A 21,801-nucleotide genomic window follows, 5' to 3' on the forward strand; every position below is an offset into this window, starting at 1 on the left:
CAACTTCTGTGGAAAGCCCAGCTGCCCCTTGGGTTCAGACACTGGTTTGGCCATCCAGCCTCTGTTTCAAAGCTTCCAAAGAAGGAGCCTCCACCACACTCCGGGGTAGAGAGTTCCACTGCTGAACGGCTCTCACACTCAGGAAGTTCTTCCCCATGTTCAGATGGAATCTCCTCTCTTGTAGTTTGAAGCCATTGTTCTTTGTCCTATTTTCCATGGAAGCAGTAAACAAGCTTGCTCTCTCCTCCTCCCTGTGGCTTCCTCTCACTTATTTATACATGACTATCATATCTCCTCTCAGCCTTCTCTTCTTCAGGCTAAACATGCCCAGCTCCTTAAGCCGCTCCTCATAGGGCTTGTTCTCCAGACCCTTGATCATTTTAGTCGCCCTCCTCTGGACACATTCCAGCTTGTTTTCTGCTTGAGTGATACCAACAATATTGACTATCCAGTAGAAGTGAAAATGAAGGTAGATGGCAACATACATTTGAATGGCATTTGGAAAAACCTTTGCATTATTATGATATTGAATCCAGGAACTGGAAGCCTAGACAGTAGCATGTGATTGGCTGTAATCAAGCTCCAAGCACTTGACACTTCAGGAGTTTCCATCCCAGAGGTGGCCCTAGGTAATTTTCAACGGTAAGCAAACAATATTTTGCCCCCCCCCCCCAAATCAATCACTGATATATATATTCTGTTTGTCGTGGGAGTTCTGTGTGCCGTATTTGGTTCCATTCCATCATTGGTGGAGTTCAGAATGCTCTTTGATTGTAGGTGAACTATACATCCCAGTAACTACAACTCGCATATGTCAAGGTCTATTTTCCCCCAAGAGCGCCTCAAGAGCGTCCCTGGGCAAAATCAACTATACTGTAAATGCTTACTTTGCGTAATGAGTTGAGCTGTCCCTGTTCCATCCCCAACCTCTCAGTGTAGTATAAATATCTACAAGTGGAGATAGACTGCACCAGCAAATTCAGAGATAGACTGCACCAGCAAATTCAACCCCCACACAGAGTGTGAACATTATGCAACATATTAGACAGATATTGACAGATTAGAGAGATGGGCCAAAACTAACAAAATGAAGTTCAACAGTGACAAATGCAAGATACTCCACTTTGGCAGAAAAAACGAAATGCAAAGATACAGAATGGGTGACGCCTGGCTCGAGAGCAGTACGTGTGGAAAGGATCTTGGAGTCCTCGTGGACAACAAGTTAAACATGAGCCAACAATGTGATCTGGCGGCAAAAAAAGCCAATGGGATTTTGGCCTGCATCAATAGGAGCATAGTGTCTAGATCTAAGGAAGTAATGCTTTCCCTCTATTCCGCTTTGGTTAGACCACACCTGGAATATTGTGTCCAATTCTGGGCACCACAATTCAAGAGAGATATTGACAAGCTGGAATGTGTCTAGAGGAGGGCGACTAAAATGATCAAGGGTCTGGAGAACAAGCCCTATGAGGAGCGGCTTAAGGAGCTGGGCATGTTTAGCCTGAAGAAGAGAAGGCTGAGAGGAGATATGATAGCCATGTATAAATATGTGAGAGGAAGCCACAGGGAGGAGGGAGCCAGCTTGTTTACTGCTTCCATGGAAAATAGGACAAAGAACAATGGCTTCAAACTACAAGAGAGGAGATTCCATCTGAACACTAGGAAGAACTTCCAGACTGTGAGAGCCGTTCAGCAGTGGAACTCTCTGCCCCGGAGTGTGGTGGAGGCTCCTTCTTTGGAAGCTTTTAAGCAGAGGCTGGATGGCCATTTGTGATTTGAATGCAATATTCCTGCTTCTTGGCAGGGGGTTGGACTGGATGGCCCATGAGGTCTCTTCCAACTCTTTGATTCTATGATTCTATATGTCAATGACTGGGTACTCATGCACCATGAAACATACGTTGTATAATGTGTGACCATAATACACATTATAATACACAATTGCAGTGAACAGTGTTGCAAGGGCTATACCTTTTCTCCTTCTGTTAGCACAATATATCCCTTGTTCTTTGATGAATATTCCACCCTTCTGGGTAGCATGACTTACTCATATCTATCTCATAATAGCGTGCCGATTATGAGATAGATATGGCTTACTCATATCTATCTCATAAAAGCGTGCTAATGATGAGATAGATATGACTTACTCATATCTATTTCATAATAGCGTGCTGATTGAAGCAGAGCAGAGTCTGCAAAAGAAAGAATCTGGGCTGTTTAGCAGGAGGCACTGATAGATTTCATAAGATGTGAGAGATGAGGGAGATATGAGGACATGCAAGCTGGTAGAATCCTTTTAAGATCAGGATCTTAAAAACCTCAATGTGGAAGAAGCAAGGCAAGAGATGTACAGAATGAAACCATGAAACAATCTTGCAGCTCACTTGGCAGGCAGCAGCAGCAGCCAGGAACCTCTCTCACCACCAGTGAACCACCAGCAATGATCATAGAATCCTATAGCCATGGGGCTATCCAGGAATACATAACTAAAGCACTCCCGGAAGACACCCATCTGACCTCTGTTTAGAAATCTCCCAAAAAAGAGAGTCCCCTAAACTCTAAGGTGGTTTATTGTACTCTTGAGCATCATTTCCAGTCAAGAAGTTCTTCCTAATCTTTAGGCAGAATCTCTAATGAATTCTCAAAACATCACTCTGTATTTAGCAAAGAAAAACACTCAAGAACTTTAGATTGATCTTTGTTATGTAGACACCTCAACATCGAGAAGATTTCAAACTGCATTGTAATGCCTAGGTAGAACTGCCCAAAGAGAGAAGATCCATTGGAGTTCCTCTATGAATAATCAGTCCTTCAATGTTCACTGATGGTGCAACAAACTCAGCTTTCTTTCCAATACAATTCTGAGCTCCTTCCCAAGAGGGATGAGAGATTGCTGAGAGACTGTGAAAAGTTGCTTTTAATGTTTCACTTTCACATCATTCTGGGCTACATTTTTTCATCATCGTACTTTTCATGATGTTTCCTCCACTCATTTTCTTCTATATAATTATCTGAGAAAGATGCTGCTGCTGTAATTTCTTTTCCAAACATTCAAACTCTTCTCAAGATAATCCAGGCTGGGTTTTTTTTTTTTCACTGCCTTCCTTCAGCCATTTCCTTCTTTTAGTGAAACTGTTTTATTCTCTGGTATTATTTCATAATAACAGCAATTTTTAAAGATCACAATCTTCCTATCAGTGTGCATATTCTCATATCTCCCACATTTCTGCCATGGCTTATGTGCTGTTGCACGCTGGGCCTGTACAAAAGACTGTAGACAGGACATAAATTCTGTGTGCCCAACGGGACGCCGGGGCTGCCTCAGATTAAAGGCCTTTGGATTTCCTTAAACAGAGTCTTTAGTTTGCTTAAAGGTTCAACAAAGTTCTTTATTATTGAAATCAAACAGGTACTTCAAGGCTTTCTTAATAGTCTATTGGCTCTCTCAATCTTGTCCACAGGGGACAGGCACTATCTTCCTAACTGTATTTTAACTAATGGGGAAATCCTTAACCTCTTATCTGGGCGGTCTGTCTTTGCCTCTGTTGGCGTGGAGCCCCTACACCCAGTACCAACTGCTTCTGGCTGCTGCGAGTGACCCTTACCAAGCAGAGTGTTCAGGTTTCCGCGATGGCTGGCTGAAGTGCTGTGGGACCGGATTCCCTCAGCAAAGGAGCTGTAAGGCTGTAAAATCCTCAGCAAAGGAGCTGTGTTGAGACTGTGTCTCCCATGGCCAAGCTATGGGGCTATATATTTCCCTGGCCAAGCTATGGGGCCTTTTCTCCCCGGCCAAGCTGTAGAAGATGAAGCTTTCTACAGGAGCTCTTGGTTTTATGTCCTGTATGAAAGGCTTCTCTGTGTGGACTGACCCAAAATGGCTCCTATTCTCTCCAAAACCCAAAAAAGGGGGCGGGACCAGGGAACCTAACGATAATTGACAGGTCATAGATCCAATAAATGCAAACTAAGGAAAGCCATCTAACTGCAAACGCATAGAACTTTAAAATACATTCAGTAATCAACAAATAGCAAGATAAGCCGGAGCTCCTGGTGCGGCTGTACCAGAACAGCTTAGGAACTTTTCTCTCTATCAGTGAGCCCACTTGCTTCCTGTCTACAGCCCAGATGATAAATGAGCACGTCCTTTTCAAAAACATTTTTGCAGAAAAGATTGGTACCTCCAAACACAGGACAGGCATGGCAGGGAGGAGGGGGTCTCTGGACCAGGTGACATTCCCAAAAAGTCTTCAAAAGCAGCCCCAGGTAGAGCATGTTTCAGGAATCCAAATGTCACTGAAATTGGAAGATGAATCATAGAATCATAGAATCAAAGAGTTGGAAGAGACCTCATGGGCCATGCAGTCTAATCCCCTGCCAAGAAGCACGAATATTGCATTCAAATCACCCCTGACAGATGGCCACCCAGCCTCTGTTTAAAAGCTTCCAAAGAAGGAGCCTCCACCAGGCTCCGGGGCAGAGAGTTCTACTGCTGAACAGCTCTCACAGTCAGGAAGTTCTTCCTCATGTTCAGATGAAATCTCCTCTCTTGTAGTTTGAAGCCATTGTTCCGCATCCTAGTCTCCAGGGCAGCAGAAAACAAGCTTGCTCCCTGCTCCTCCCTGTGGCTTCCTCTCACATATTTATACATGGCTATCATATCTCCTCTCAGCCTTCTCTTCCTCAGGCTAAACATGCCCAGCTCCTTAAGCCGCTCCTCATAGGGCTTGTTCTCCAGACCCTTGATCATTTTAGTCACCCTCCTCTGGACACATTCCAGCTTGTCAATATCTCTTTAATTGTGGTGCCCAGAATTGGACACAATATTCCAGGTGTGGTCTAACCAAGGCAGAATAGAGCATGGGGAGCATGACTTCCCTAGATCTAGACACTATGCTCCTATTAATGCAGGGCAAAATCCCATTGGCTTTTTTTGCTGCCACGTCACATTGTTGGCTCATGTTTAACTTGTTGTCCACAAGAACTCCAAGATCTTTTTCACATGTACTGCTCTCGAGCCAGGCATCATCGTCCCCCATTCTGTATCTTTGCATTTTGTTTTTTCTGCCTAAGTGGAGTCTCGTGCATTTGTCCCTGTTGAACTTCATTTTGTTACTTTTGGCCATTCATCTCTCTAATCTGTCAAGATGGTTTTGAATCCTGCTCCTGTCCTCTGGAGTATTGGCTCTCCCTCCCAATTTGGGGTCATCTGCAAACTTGATGATCCTGCCTTCTAGCCTTCATCTAAGTCATTAATAAAGATGTTGAACAGGACCGGGCCCAGGATGGAACCCTGTGGCACTCCACTCATCACTTCTTTCCAGGGTGAAGAGGAAGCATTGGTGAGCACCCTCTGGGTTCATCCATTTAACCAATTACAGATCCACCTCGCCGTAGTTTTGCCTAGCCCACATTGGACTAGTTTCCTTGCCAGAAGGTCATGGGGGACCTTGTCGAAGGCCTTACTGAAATCCAGGTACACTACATCCACGGCATTCCCTGCATCTACCCAGCTGGTAACTCTATCGAAGAAAGAGATCAGATTAGATGAGCTGGAGATTTTGCTATGCCTTTTCTCCTTCTGTTAGCACAACATATCCCTGGTTCTTTGGTGAATATTCCAACCCTCCTGGGTAGCATGACTTATCTCATCATAGCATGCTGATTGAAGATTCCTCAGAGCAGAGTCTGCAGAAGAAAAGATCTGGGCTGTTTGGCAGGAAGCACTGAGACATTTCATAAGATGTGAGAGATGCGGGAGATATGAGGACATGCAAACTGGTAGAAAGATCAGGATCTTAAACATTACAATGTGGATGAAACAAGGCAAGGGATGTATAGAATGAAACCTTGAAACAATCCTGCAGCTCGCTTGGCAGGTAGCAGGGACCAGGAACGTCTCTCACCACCAGTGAACCACCAGCAGTGATCATAGAATCCTACAGCCATGGAGCTATCCAGGAATATACAACTAAAGCACTCCTGAAAGACACCCACCCAACCTCTGTTTGAAACCTCTCAAGAAGGATTGTCCCCTAGAAGGATCCAGAGGTTCATTGGTTACTGTGTGGATTTGCCTTAACTAGTTTGCTGCATACTAGGCTTGGGCAATCCATGGTTCTAAATGGTTCTAAAGTACTTACAAAACTAAAGTTCTGGTGGTGAAAATTTCAGAACTCTTAACAAAACTTTCAAAATTTAATTATTATTTCATTTTTGGTGATTTTAATGACAGAACCAATTAGAAACTGCCATTTATTATGAAATTTTGAGAGTTTTGTTAGAGTTCTGAAATTTTCACAACCAGAACTTTAGTTTTGTAAGTACTTTAGAACCATTTAGAACCATGGATTGCCCAAGCCTCCTGCATACCTCATGGCGAGGGAGGAAATAATGAGGACTTCCATTTCCTTGATTTACTTTTACCTCGTGTTCTTATATCCACTGGTGCATCTTCATTGCAAATAACTTTGACATCAATAAAGGATAGAATTTGCAAAAAGAAAAGAAAAAAGAAAAGAAGGATTGTTCCCTGACGTCTAAGGTGGTTTATTCCACTCTTGAACATAATTTCCAGTAGAGAACTTCATCCTAATCTTTAGGCAGAATCTCTGATAAATTTTCAAGATGTAACTCTTCATTTAGAAAAGAAAATCACTCAAGAGCTTAGATTGATGTTTGTTATGTAGACACCCCAACATGGAAAAGGCTTCAAACTGGATTGTAATGCCTATGAAGCATCACCCAAAGAGAAAAGATGAGAGGATTACTTTAGTTATGTATGTGTTTTAAATGTGCTTCCATATATTGCAAATATGGATGCCACTGTGAATTAGAAATGCTGTGCAGAATGTTTATTCTATGAGGCTGTGATTATGTGACCTTGAGAAAAGTAAGATAAGGTTTGCTCTAGCTGGGAACAGAAGGGAGTAGCCAGTCTCAGCAAGAGAGAAGATAAGCAGATGTGAAGAGACTTTCGTTTTGACTAGTTCCTGAATTGTAGCTCGTGTCTGTTGTATGTGCTTAGTAAACTTAGTTTTCTTTTGTAACTCAAAGCCTGCAGAGTCCTTATTTTGCAACTCAGTGTCTACTGATCTAGCATTCCTTCCGCTGGGCATCGTCTGACTCTGACAAAAGAGTCATTGGATTTCCTCTAAAAAATTACTGTCAAAGGCTTTTATGGGTGGAATTACTGGAGTGTTGCGTGGATTCTGGGCTGTATGGCCGTGTTGTAGCAGCATTTTCCCCTAACATTTAGCCTGTATCTGTAGCTGGCATCTTTGAAGGGTCTGATGGTAGTCAAGCAAGTGCTTTATAAATACCTGTGGAATGTCCAGGGTAGGATGAAAGAATCATTGTGTGTTAAAACAAGTGCAAAGGATGCAATTTTCAAGCTAGATTTTTATGTGCTGAGTGGGATCCACTCATTAGCATGTGAGAAGGGCATCTGCATAAAAATAGCCTGGCTTTTGTTCCCTTTGAACTGTTTGCTGCCTAGAGGCATCCTCTGTCTGGGTAAGCCCTTGATTGATTACTGTATGGAGACTTCCTGTGTCTGGGTGGTATTACTGTCTTTAGTGTCTTTCAATACTGGCAATGAAATTTTTCATTTTAATGTTTTTTTCTTTTCTGTTGAATTTTTTAAAAAAATCAAAATTGCCCATGTGTTTGTGGATTTCAATGGCTTCTCTGTATAGTAGGTGTGAGAGTGGTCCACAAGTTATGTGTTCTCAAATAATATTCTGTGTTCAGCTTAGTTTGCCAGCCATAGATGCAAGTGAAACGTCAGGAGAAAATGCTGCTAGAACACTGCGGTACAACACTCTCATCTAAGAGTCACCAGTCCTTCAATGTTCACTGATGGAGCAACAAACTCAGGGCTTTCTTTCCAGTACAACTCTGAGGTCCTTCCAAAGAGGGCTGAGAGACGGTTCAAAGATTGCTTTCGATTTTTCACTTTCTCATCATTCTGACTTACATTTTTTCATCATTGCACTTTTCATGATTTTTCCTCCATTCATTTTCCTTCTATATAATAAACTAAAAAAAATATGCTGCTGCTCTTTTCCAAACTTTCAAATTCTTCTCAAGATATTCCAGGCTGGGTTTTTTTTTCCACTGCCTTTTTTCAGCTATTTCCCTCTTCTCGTGAGACTGTTTTACTCTCTGGCCTTATTTCACAATAACAGCATTTTTTTTTAAAAAAAATCACAATCTTCCTTTCAGTGTGCATATTCTCATATCTCCCACATCTCTGCCATTGCTTAGGAACTGTATCAGTGAGTCCACTTGCTTCCTGACCACAACCCAGATGATAAATGAGCATTTCCTTTTCAAAAATATTCTGAAGAAAGATTGGTACCTCCAAATCTAGGACAGGCATGGCAGTGGCATCACAGGGAGGAGGGGGTCTCTGGATGGGTGACATTCCCAAACATTCTGGAAAAGCAGCCCCAGGTAGAACATGTTTCAGTAATCCAAATGCCATTGCAATTGGAAGATGAGCTGGAGACTTGTACCTCTAAAGCAGTGGTTCTCAACCTGGGGTCCCCAGATGTTTTTGGCCTTCAACTCCCACAAATCCTAACAGCTGGTAAACTGGCTGGGATTTCTGGAAGTTGTAGGCCAAAAACATCTGGGGACCCCAAGTTGAGAACCACTGCTCTAAAGGTTAGACAATCGTGAGGCATATTCTACTTCAGTATAGTATAAAGGCTAGAGATTAGAACTCACTGAGGGAAGAACAAGTCCCAATCTATTCTGCTCCTGTCCAACCACATTGAAAATAACACTGTGTCCTATCCTGGGCCCCACAATTCAGGAAGGATATTGGCAAGTTGGAAGGTATCCAGAGAAGGATGACCCAAATGGGAGAAGATCTGGAGGCCAAGTCCAACGCGGAGCAGCTGAGGGAGTTGGGTATGTTTGAAGCAAAAGAGGCTAAAATATTTACACATAGCCATGTGTAAATATTTAAAGGGATGTCACATTGAGCAAGGGACGAGTTGGCTTTCTGCTTCTTCAGAGACAAAGATGAAATGGAACAATGGATTCAAAATGTGATTCCACCAGAACATTAGGAAGAAGTTTCTGACTGTAAGAATTGTTCCGTAGTGGACCTCTCTGTCTCCAATTCTGGTGGAAGCTTCTTCTTTGGAAGCTTTTAAGCAGAGGTTGGATGATAGGGCTGGGTGGTTTCGTTTCGTAATTTCGTAATTTGTTAAAAATTCGTTATTTTTTTTATAACGAAGCGATAACGAACCATTCAGGAGCATTTTTCAATTCGTTTCGTAATTGTTTCGAATTCGTTTTGTATTCGTTTTGTTATCGTTTTGAAATCGTTTCGTTATTATTTCCGCATGTCTGGGGCAAGTTTTATAGTTGTTGTTTGTTTAATCAGTGAAAAAAAATATAAATATCACACCAACAGTCAACAACAGAGGGAGAGGGAAGCTTCAGAAGTTCCCCCTGTCCCATTTGGAGGTTTTTTAGCGTTTTGCGCGGTCGCGTCCGCCATTAATGAATCGATTCGTTATTGTTTCGTATTGTTTCGTATTGTTTTGTAATTTACAAAATTTCGTAAATATCGAACTTTTTAAAAGAAAAATGTCGGAATTCTTTTAAAAATCGAAACGCAAAAACCCCCAAAAAACGAATTGATTTTAGAAACAAATTTTTCCGTGGTTGCCCAGCCCTATTGGATGAACATCTATCAGGAGTACTTAGATCGTGCTTTTCCTGCATGGCAGGGGGTTGGACTATATAGTCTCTTCCAACTCAATGATTCTATAAATGAACCATATAATACAAACTGCATTACATAGTATTATAGATCTGGACACTGTTGATACATAAACCTCAAGCCCACAAAGTGAATGTTTGCCAATTGCAGCAAGCAATCTATGAAGCATTGCCAATTGTAGCAAACCATTGCTCTCCTGGGTGAACTGCAAATTAAGATACAACAGTTTCTTCCAGACTAGAGGTGAGTCCTCCAAAACTAGAGAATCTGCACCCTGGCCTCCCACGTTGAGCTAAACTATGAACATTGGAGACCTAAGGACAGGCCTTGACATCTGGCAACGTTGCATGAATGTGTAATGAGAAGAATTGTGAATGAGAGAGAAAGAACATGGCCGAACAAAAGGCTCAGGACAGTTCAATGACAAAAATTGTTCTCTGCAGATTTAGCCATAAAGCAAGTTGCAACTACTTCAGCTGTTTGTCATGATGGACAAACATTCATCAGCATTTAATTAGGACTCTGGAGGGGATCCCATACATTCTTCTGCAAAGAGACCAAACAAAACACTATCCCATTGGTTGTGTTTAGACTACAATAAAGGATGGCTCCTCCAATCAGCACTGAAGAGGTCCTCCAGGTTGAATCAATACAGTGCTATAGATGAGGACTTGGGCATCTGTTCAATTCATCTAGTTTGCTTTTTGACTCCAGCTTAAAATGGGATGTGGTCTATAGCGTGACACATGATGTGTTCTCTGTCAGAGCAAAGAGATAAAGGATAGGAGGGTGGAGGAGTGTTCTTGAACAGCACTGTATTTCTGAAGCTGCAGCCTCAACTGAGAGCTCCACTTGCGGAGACATAAAGCTTGGACTGCTGAGCAAAGAGCTGAGTGGCCTTTCAGCATGTGGCTCTCTCTCGGCATCGCCTTCCTTGGTGAGTAGCACAGGTTGAAATGGAGTGGGACCAGTGGTGGTGTAATGACAGGGTGGAAAGAGACACGTATTTCCCCCCTTGCATTCTCAGGAACTTTCTCATGGGACTAAATGAATCTCCTTCTTTTCTTAATCTTCCTCCTCTCTCTAAGCCTGGATCTACACTGACATATAATACAGTTTTTGAATTGATGTTATTATGTAGTGATTTTTTATCTATGTTTAAATGTTTTAGCTATTTTTATATTGTTATGGGCATCAAATTGAGCCATTCTGTAAACCGCCATGAGTCGCCCCCGGGCTGAGAATGGCGGTATAGAAATATAGTAAATAAATAAACAAATAAATAAAATCCAAATCATCTGCTCTTTACTGGATTATATGAGCCTTGACGGCCATATAATCCAGCTCAAAACAGATAATTGGGATTCAGAAACTGGATTATGTGGCAGTGTAGATGGGGCCTACAATGGTACTTTCTGACTGGTCAGAACTGACGCCCTGAAGGTGATTTTCCTAAGAATACTACTAATAATAAATGACACAGTTTGTCCGATGATAATTCTGACCATTTGGATTAGGGATGTTCTCCTTATTCAAAAAGAGTATATTTTTTATATATAAATAATTTTATTAAGGTCTATTTTCCAAAAAAAGAAGAAGAATGAAGTTTTCCTTATGATGTGATTGAATATGAAGCATTGGTCTATGGTGCTATATTCATTTCAGAAACCAGCCTGTTCTTCATATATGAATTGTTTTACTTGTAGCCAGTCTGTCAGTTTTATATATCAGGCGTTGAGCATATAGTTTTGAGGCGATATTGAGTAGGCTGATTGGACAATAGTTTTGTGGTTTGTTTCTCTCATCTTTCTTATAGACTGGAACCATAATGCTCATTTTCCATCAATGTGGCATTAGTTCTGTGATGTTTATGCTGGTCAAGAGGTTAGCAAGGAAGGGGCTTCACCATTCAGCATGTTACTTGAAGAGTTCTGGAGGAAGCATATCTTCTCCAGGTGCTTTCTTAGGTTTTGGGGATCAACTTAAAGATTTTACTTCTTTGCTAGAGACTGCTTCCCACTCAGATGAAGCAGAGAAGTCATTGTCTTTGTCTGGCCCTGCGATTTCCAATGTACTTGTCTTGGGGCTGAATCCATGTAGATGGAGTGATTGAGGCTTTGGATGTATATCTTTTTCCTTGTGTTCCTCTGGTGACAAGTTCCCAAAATTGATCTTCCTTCCATTCTGTGATTACCCTGCCACTTGGATTTTGTGTGTTCGTTTTTCTTATCTTTGAGTAGACTTTTATATTTTGCCCTACATTCAGTTGCGTTCTCCATATTTTTTCCAGATGGATTTTATATGAGATTCTCTTATTTTATTTGCCAGATCTCTTTTGGCAGCCCTGCGTTCCATGTCAAATCAACCATATATTGTGGATTGCAAATTTTTATACGTAGAAGTTGTTATGCATGGTCTAAGCTTGTTTACAGTTTGTTGGTAAATATCTAGATGGTTTGCTGGCTTGTTGCAAAGTTGTTGACGTATGCTCATCAAAAAGTTGCTGTGCAATTTCTCTTTGATAGTACTACTTAGATCAATTGACCACTTCAGCCTCCTTTCTCCCAACAATTCTCCTGTTAAATTTTCTGTTCTGGTTAATTCTGCCTTTTCAAGAAGTGGACCTAAGGACACTACTAATGAGAAATGGTCACTTTCTGTGCATTCCAGAATATCAAAGGTAATTACTTGAGGGAACAGCCCTTGTGATACCATTATGTGATCAGTGACATTGCCACCTCGTTTGCTCAGATATGCATAATAACCTCTGGATATGTCCTTTGGATTCATGTGCAAAGTATATAAGCTGTTCAGTTATATAAATTCTAAAAGGTTTATACCCTGCAGATTATATGTGTTGTCCATAGAGGTATGAATATTGTAAAAAATCAGACAAATCTAAACCTGTGCGTTGCAAGAGGCCTTCTGAGGCATCTCCAATCTGGGCGTTGAAGGCCACACATAGAAGAATCGATGCCTTGGGATCGTTCAAGTTTATCTGTTCAAGCAAAAATGGTAGGTCTTTCCATATTTTGGGAGTCACCATTGGTCCCTTGGTAGGGGGAAATAAATGTTTATACAGAAAAAATCTTCCCTGTATCTGTATTGATTTGCACTGGAAAAGGGTAATTATTTTGCAGGCCAAAGTCCACTACTTGGGATTCTCCAGCTAATTCTATTGAGATAAAGGACACCAAACCCCCACATCCTCTGCCTTTTTAAATTTCTTTAGCACTGGTTGAGTAAATGCTTTATAGCCATGTAGGAATGAGGAGTTGAGTTCCTGTGTCCAGGTCTCTTGCAGACAGATTATGTCAAATTTCTGTAGAGTACCAAAGAATTCCCTATCTGCCTCTTTGTTTTCCCAGCTGGACAGATTCCAGGAGTTTATTTCCATCCCTGTTTGCTTTTTATCTAGTCAACTGCAGTTTCTAATGGATGATTGGAAATAATAAAGACTAAAATGTGGGGAAAACACAGAGTAGATAAAGAAGGGGAAAAGAGAGAATGGGCTAAGGTATAAAGGGGGAGGGTATGAAAAAGAGGGAAGAATAGAGGGGGTTAAAATATGTATTTTCAATCATCTCCATTGTGTTTTATCAATTGTCCCCTTAGTTTGTTTCCCTGAACATGCTCCTTCTCCTTGTCGATGTGGTACAATTTTTCTCTGAGTGATTTATACTAAATTATGATGTTTCCTTTTTTCTTTGATATGTATTCTTTGAACCAAATCCAGTCTGTTGTTTTCATTTGTTTGCCTTGAGTCTTTGTTACTAAATAGGTCGGTTTGTCCATATTCAACAATATGTAATATTTGAAGGGGTTTTGAATTATAAAGAGATATTGGATAGAATAAAAACGGAATGACAAGAAATTTGGGGATTTAAAGAAAGGGAAATATCAAAAGGAGTGCTATGGGATACAATGAAAGTGGTGGTGAGAGAGTTATGTATAAAAGAGACAATCAATATTTTAAAAGGCAGGAAGAGAAGAAAGGGAACTTAGAAAAAGAGACAGAGGAGTTGAAAAAAGAATAAGCAATAAAGAGAGATATACAAATTTATGTAAGGTTGACAGTTATAAAAGAGAAATTGGATAAAATGTAAATAGACAAAGTACAAGAAAATTTAACATATATTTATGGAGAGAAATTTTTGAATTTAGCAATAAGAATTCAAAGATGCTACTCTAGTCCACACAAAAGAAAAAAGAAAATGGAAAGTATAATAAATATGATAAAAGATAAAATGGGTAAAATACGTATATCTATGAAAAAAATGGACGGTCTTTGAAAAGTTTTATAATGAACTATCCAAACAAAAATCAGATCCATAGAAGCAATTAGGAAATATGTGGAAGAAAATTGTAAAAATAGGCTGAAGGTGAAAGATAAAGATCTATTGGAACAACCTATTAAGAAGACAGAAATAGAGGACGTTATTAAGAATTTAAAAGCTGGGAAAGCTCCAGGTCTAGATGGACCGGGAACAGAATATAATAAAAGTATTGATTCCAAAATGATTAGAATTTTAGAATGGAATAATAAAAGGAGAGAAGATATCAGAATCATGGAGGAAGTAATTAATAATACTAATACCAAAACCTGGCCTCCCTCTGGAGGCCAGAACCGCCCCATCCATCCTAACATTTAGGAAACGGGTGAAGACGTAGCTGTGGAGTCAGGCCTTCGAGGAATGAGACAACACCATAGGACTCTGGATGGAAGTGGATATAGATCCATCTTATTAGGACGACTGACCACTGTAGTTTTATATTTAGTGTTTTTAAAGTTGTTTTGTAATTTGTGATATATGATATTTTAATGAATGTATATGTTTTTATGGCTGTAAACCGGGCTGAGGTTGAGAAGCTCGGTATACAAAACTGTGAAATAAATAAATAAATAAATAAACCTGACAAAGATCTAACAGACCCAGAATCATATAGGCCCATATCATAAGTTAATCAGGACACAAAGAATCTATCTGCTATAATAGCCAATAGACTGAACACATGCATCCACAAGTGTGTGTGTGTGTGTGTGTGTGTGTAAATATATATATATATATTTGATAAGTGTGTGTTTGTAAAAGGAAGACAAGTGTCAAATTTAATAAGGAGAGTATTAAATAAAATCTTTGTGATTCAAGAGAGAAAAATAAAAAGCAGGTATATTATCATTAGATATATTTAAAGCTTTTGATTGTATGGAATGAACAATAAGGGAGATTATAAACAAATTTGGAATGGGAGGTAGAATAAAAGGATTATTAGAGCAATACTATTCAAGAAATTCAGCGGTAGTAATGATTTTATTGTTGTTCATTCGTTCAGTCTTCTCCGACTCTTCGTGACCTCATGGACCAGCCCACGCCAGAGCTCCCTGTTGGCCGTCACCACCCCCAGCTCCTTCAAGGTCAGTCCAGTCACTTCAAGGATGCCATTCATCCATCTTGCCCTTGGTCGGCCCCTCTTCCTTTTGCCTTCCACTTTCCCCAGCATAATTGTCTTCTCTAGGCTTTGCTGTCTCCTCATGATGTGGCCAAAGTACTTCAACTTTGTCTCTAGTATCCTTCCTTCCAGTGAGCAGCCGGGCTTTATTTTCTGGAGGATGGACTGGTTGGATCTTCTCGCAGTCCAAGGCACTCTCAGTAATGATTAATGACTGGGAAAGAAATAAAAGTGACAAGGGAAACAAGACAAGGTTGCCTTCTATCACCAATTTTGTTTGCCATGGTGATAGAATTATTTGCAAATGCCAATAGGAAAGATAAGAACTTGGAAGCAGTAGGAATAAAGGAAAACCAGAAGGTAAGCTTATTTGCTGATGATATATTGTTATTTGTTGAAAATATGGTAGGTAAAATTGATTGAATAAAGGATCATTTAGAGATATTTGGGAAAACAACGGGTTTACAAATAATCTGGAATATAATGATGTTATTTAATTATACAAAAAAGAAGAAAAAGACTTTATAGAACAGAGTAATAGGGAATTAGAATTAAGAACAAATTAAAATACCTGGTAGTAATTATAACAAAGGACTTAAAAGAAATGGAAGAGGTAAATGTAGTAGCATATGAAAATATACATTTATCTTGGTTTAGAAAGATAGCATTAGTAAAAATGAAAATACTTCTGAGGATAAATTTCATATTTAGAATGCTGCCACTTCAGAAGCATTAGCAGAAGAGCTAAATAGATGGCAACAAATGATAAAAATATATTGTAATGGTAGTGAAAGAAACAGTTTAAACAAACAGTTATGGTACAGATTGCAAAAAGAAAGAGGATTTGCACTTAAAAATATTATGAAGCAAACAGACTGAGACTGGATACAGGAGGAATGATAAAAAGAAGGGTGTCGAATGGCTAAAATAGATTTGGAAAAAGAGAGTGGAGGAAGAAATCTGGGATTTCTTTTAAAGAGTTCATGAGAAAAGAAATTAGGGAAATGAGTAACCCAATGTTGAGTAATGTATTAAAAGTATGGAAGAAATACAGGAGAAAGTTAATAGCGGATACAATTAGAACAATGGTTAAAACATGGGTAATGTCTCTCCAGCTGAGGAGGGGCCAGACATGTATATATAGAGGTGGAGGTGCAGGGTGGAGAAAGAGGGATGTGACCAGAAGCCTACGGCTCCCATGGAAGAGAAGTCTAAACAAAGATGAATAAATTAGCCTTTTGAAAAAACAGCCAAGCTTCTGGATATGCAGCATTTCTATGAAGGTAGATCTTCCGGTAAGATGGCGGCGTGGTAGGAGTAACGAACTTTAGCTCCTGCAGAAGAAAAGAAGTTTACCACCCAAATTCGGCCGCCTGGGTCACAAAAAACCGCTCCTGTAGTTGTCGATCCAGGGTCACGAAGGTGGCCTTGGAAAAACAACTGAAGGAGCGCTGACAGAGGCAGAACCGGAGAGAACTGAAGAAGGAGGTAGAGTGGCCAGCCGCCATTGCAGCTCGCGGCGTACAAACTTGCTCCCTCCTTACCCCTCACTCCCCTTGACCGCACACCGTCTCCTGCTCACCTGTCCCGGCGTTCCGGCGGATTTGAGACTGCTCGGGCGAGGGGCGAGTGCCAGCCCTCCGTGCCCGCTCGGGGACACACTCCGCTGCGTCGGCCCCGGACTCCAGGGCGCGCCGGACCAAGGACGCGCTGGGCTGCCGGCTAGTACCGCTGACTGCGGTAGGTGTCTCCGTGGCCCCATGGTCCCGTGGCCTGCTCCGCTTTGCGACCTCGCGGCCTCCGCTTTGGCCCTTGCGGCCTCCTGCTGACGGCTTGCCGAGCCGTTTTGCCGCTACTGCTGTTCCCTGCGGCTGCGGGGAGGAGGACTATTCCGGAGCCGGCTGAGGATTATCCGGAGCCGGCTGCTGACTGCGGTACGGCCCTTGCGGCCTTTGCCGACTGCTTTGCGGCCTTTGCGGCCTCTGTTTTTCGGCCTTGGCGGCTTTCCATCGGCGGCTCGACGGGCTGTGGTGCCGCTACTGTTGTTTCTCCGCGGCTGCGGGGAGGAGGACTGTCCGGAGCTGAGGGGGAGCGTTGCTGCTCTGGTTGACTGGCCCCCTGGGTTTTCGGGCTTCCATCGTCCTGACCTCCATCGCTCTGGCTCTCGGGCAGCTTATAATTTTTGCTCCCTCCCTATTCCTCGATCAGCTTTCCAACGCGCCATTTTGAGGGCTGGCTTTTGGCTAGCTTTCCAACGCGCTGGCCTCACCGCTCTCCAACGCGTTACCGCCATCTTGAGGCTGGACTGCTCGTCCAGGATTTGGTCAGCCCTTTCAACATCCAAGTATACGACCTTTAGCAGGCCTGGAAGTGTCTTACCCTGCAGGACAATTAGAAAACAGAACCAACTCTAGCCGCTGGCTACGACTATCTTTCCACCACCTTATTGAAAACTGCCGCCATCGCATGTGATTTCCATCATCTCACTTGCTAACCATCAATTTCCGGGAAACTGTGTTGACCATCTCTTGGCCCCAGCATTTTGGCATTTTGGCATCTCGCTGCTTCCAATTTCAGATAGAATCTTAGATAGACTGTGTTGATCATTGCTTTTAATTCCGTCTGTGTTGATCTTGATTGTGTGGACCATCCTCTGTTTTATTAATTGCTAATTAATTCAATTCCATGACCAGTTGGTTACCTTGTGCACTTTACTAATTGTTGATCTTGCACTTTATGCCACTAGCACTTTAAACGACTTTTCGGTGCACTTAGCCAGCTACTGCACTTTAATCTTGATTGTATAGCTAGTACTGATGCAGGCCTCCATGACGCATTTTAGTTAACACCTTGGGTTATTAAGCCATCGCATTTATATTGTTGTTCTATTGTACTGTGTCAAAACTCCATCCGTAATTTAACAGCTTAATCCCTGCTCTAACTGTGTGTAACATCTACCACCCATGCTTCCATCTGCTCCTTGGCAGCTGTTGACTTGGCTGCTAATTGTATATGTGGGTAAGGATATATGGAATAGCGCGAGGGATCTCGAATATAGCTTAACGGGACTGAAGAACACTTGGAAGGATAAGCTATGGCAAAATGCAATTATAACATGGTATGTAAACCATAACGATCCCTGGTTTAGTAGTATAAGCACTAATTGCGTCATGGAGGAGGGAGAGGCTTCCGTTAACCGAGGAGCCCCCATAGAAGTCGTGGTGGGGAAGGGGAGATACGGGAAAAGGAGACCTTTAATTCGGCCTAGGGAACGGGGAACAACCTTAGTAATCCCAAATCGGTCTCCTGATATGGTAAGTAGGTGTAACCAGGATGGCGGTCCCTCGGGATTGAAAGTGGTGCTGTTGAACGCCAGATCTGTCAACGGCAAAACAACTGTCATCCAAGATTTAATCCTGGATGAGCGGGCAGATCTGGCGTGCATCACAGAGACCTGGCTGGACGAAGCTGGAGGTGTAAATCTGGCCCAGCTTTGCCCACCCGGGTTCTCTGTGCAGCACCAACCGAGATCCGGAGGGCGGGGAGGCGGGGTTGCAGTAGTCTATAGAGACTCTATTCTTCTGACCAGGACCCCCATCCCGCAGTCAACAAATTTTGAATGCGTCCACCTGAGGGTGGGTGACCGGGACAGATTAGGGATTCTGTTAGTGTACCGTCCACCTCGCTGCACTACAGTCTCCCTACCTGAGCTAGCGGGGGTAGTCTCGGACCTGGCATTGGAGTCCCAGCGGCTGCTTGTGCTGGGGGACTTCAATGTCCATGCTGAGGCTGCCCTAACGGGAGCGGCTCAGGACTTCATGTCTACCATGGCGACCATGGGTCTGTCCCAACAAGTATCTGGCCCCACCCACATTGCTGGACATACATTGGACTTGGTTTTCTGTCAGGGATGGGAGGAAGGTGGCGGTGTTGAGGAGTTGTCCATCTCTCCGTTGCCATGGTCCGACCACTTCCTGGTCAGCTTTAGACTCACTGCGCCCCCTAACCTCCGCAGAGGTGGAGGACCTATTAAATTGGTCCGCCCCAGGAGGCTTATGGATCCGGAAGGATTCCTGATGGCTCTTGGGGAGTTTCCCGCCACCGCGGTTGGCGATCCTGTTGATGCCCTAGTCGCTCTCTGGAATGGGGAGATGACCAGGGCAATAGACACGATCGCTCCAGAACGTCCCCTCTCAAGTAGCCGATCTAAACCGGCCCCTTGGTTTACTGAGGAGCTGGCGGTGTTGAAGCGAAAGAAGAGGGAACTAGAGAGTGTGTGGCGTTCGGATCCGAGCGAGCCAAACCGAACACGGTTTGTGGCCTTTTTAAGGTCATATGCCGCGGCAATAAGAGCCGCCAAGAAAACCTTCTTCGCGGCCACTATTGCGTCTGCGAAGAACCGTCCGGCTGAACTGTTCCGAGTTGTCAGAGGCCTTTTAAAACCCACCACTCAGGATGGGTGCCCTGATGACTCGGCTGCTCGCTGTGAAGCTTTTGCTCGGTTCTTCGCAGACAAAGTCGCTTTGATCCGCTCTGGACTGGACGCCGCATTAACGGCAGTCTCTGAGGATGTAACACGAGCATCTGCTTGTCCGATTTTGATGGATTCATTTCAATTGGTTCAAACTGAGGATGTGGACAAGGTGCTTGGAGGAATGAGAGCTACCACATGCATCCTAGACCCCTGCCCATCCTGGCTTCTAAAGGAGGCCAGAGGGGGATTGGCCGAGTGGGTTAAGGTGGTGGTTAATGCCTCCCTTCGGGAAGGCATTTTTCCAGCCAGCTTAAAGCAAGCTGTGATAAAACCGCTGTTGAAGAAGCCATCACTGGACCCCACTCAATTGGTAAACTATCGGCCTGTTTCCAATCTTCCCTTTTTGGGCAAAGTCATGGAACGTGTGGTGGCCTCACAACTCCAGGCATTCTTGGTAGACACGGATTATCTAGATCCGGCACAGTCTGGCTTTAGGCCGGGACATGGTACCGAGACAGCCTTGGTCGCCTTAGTGGATGATCTCCGTCGGGAGCTCGACAGGGGGAGTGTGTCCCTGTTGGTGCTACTCGACCTCTCAGCGGCCTTCGATACCGTCGACCACGGTATCCTTCTAGGACGCCTCGCGGGAATGGGTCTCGGAGGTACTGCTCTGCAGTGGCTCCGGTCATTCCTCGAGGGACGGTCTCAGAAGGTGTCACTGGGGGACTCCTGCTCTACCCCACAACCTTTGTCTTGTGGGGTTCCTCAGGGTTCAATACTGTCCCCCATGCTGTTTAACATCTACATGAAGCCGCTGGGTGAGATCATCCGGAGTTTCGGGGTGCGGTGTCATCTGTACGCAGATGATGTCCAACTCTGTCACTCCTTCCCACCCGCTACTAAGGAGGCTGTCGAAGTCCTGAACCGGTGCTTGGCCGCTGTGACGGTCTGGATGGGGGCGAACAAATTGAAATTGAATCCAGACAAGACAGAGGTGCTCCTGGTCAGTCGCAAGGCCGAACAGGGTATAGGGTTACAGCCTGTGTTAGACGGGGTCGCACTCCCCCTGAAGACACAGGTTCGCAGTTTGGGTGTGATCCTGGACTCATCGCTGAGCCTGGAGCCCCAGGTTTCGGCGGTGACCAGGGGAGCATTCGCACAGTTAAGACTCGTGCGCCAACTGCGACCGTACCTTGGGAAGTCTGACTTGGCCACGGTAGTCCACGCTCTGGTTACATCCCGTCTTGACTACTGCAACGCTCTCTACGTGGGGTTGCCTTTGAAGACGGCCCGGAAGCTCCAACTAGTCCAACGGGCGGCAGCCATGGTACTAACAGGGGCTGGGCGCAGGGAGCATACAACTCCTCTGCTGTACCAGCTTCACTGGCTACCGATTAGCTACCGAGCCCAATTCAAAGTGCTGGTTTTGACCTTTAAAGCCCTAAACGGTTCTGGCCCTACATACCTATCCGAACGTATCTCGGCCTATCAGCCCACCAGGACCCTTAGATCTTCAGGAGAAGCCCTTCTCTCTATCCCACCTGCTTCACAGGTGCGGCTCGTGGGAACGAGAGATAGGGCCTTTTCTGTGGTGGCCCCCCGGCTTTGGAATGCCCTCCCTACTGAATTAAGATCAGCCACCTCGCTAATGGTATTTAGGAAAAAACTAAAAACCTGGATATTTGAGCAAGCCTTCAATTGATCTTTGATGTGATGTTTTACCTGACCATGGATTAGCAATCAAGATAACGAATTGGATGATGATTTTAACTATGAGATGTCCCGATCTGTATTGGTGGCCCAATACTGTGTATGTTTTTTGTTTGTATTCCTAATTTTAATTTTATATGCTTAAGTGAATTGTATATTTTTAACATGTTGTAAACCGCAATGAGTCGCCGCACAGGCTGAGATATTAGCGGTATACAAGCATACCAAATAAATAAAAATAAATAAATAAAATAAAATGGGTAAAAAATAATAAACATGGAAATAAGCTTAATCAATTTTAATAAATAACACAAAATGGAAGGGATATAGAGGAAGATAAAATTGGAAAGAAATAACTAGTAAAGTATATAAGATAATAATTATAATAAATGAAGGAAAAATAAAGAATTACACTCTCAAGGAGATC

The sequence above is a fragment of the Anolis sagrei genome, chromosome 2 (assembly GCF_037176765.1).
Source record: "Anolis sagrei isolate rAnoSag1 chromosome 2, rAnoSag1.mat, whole genome shotgun sequence".
Lineage (NCBI taxonomy): Eukaryota > Metazoa > Chordata > Lepidosauria > Squamata > Dactyloidae > Anolis > Anolis sagrei.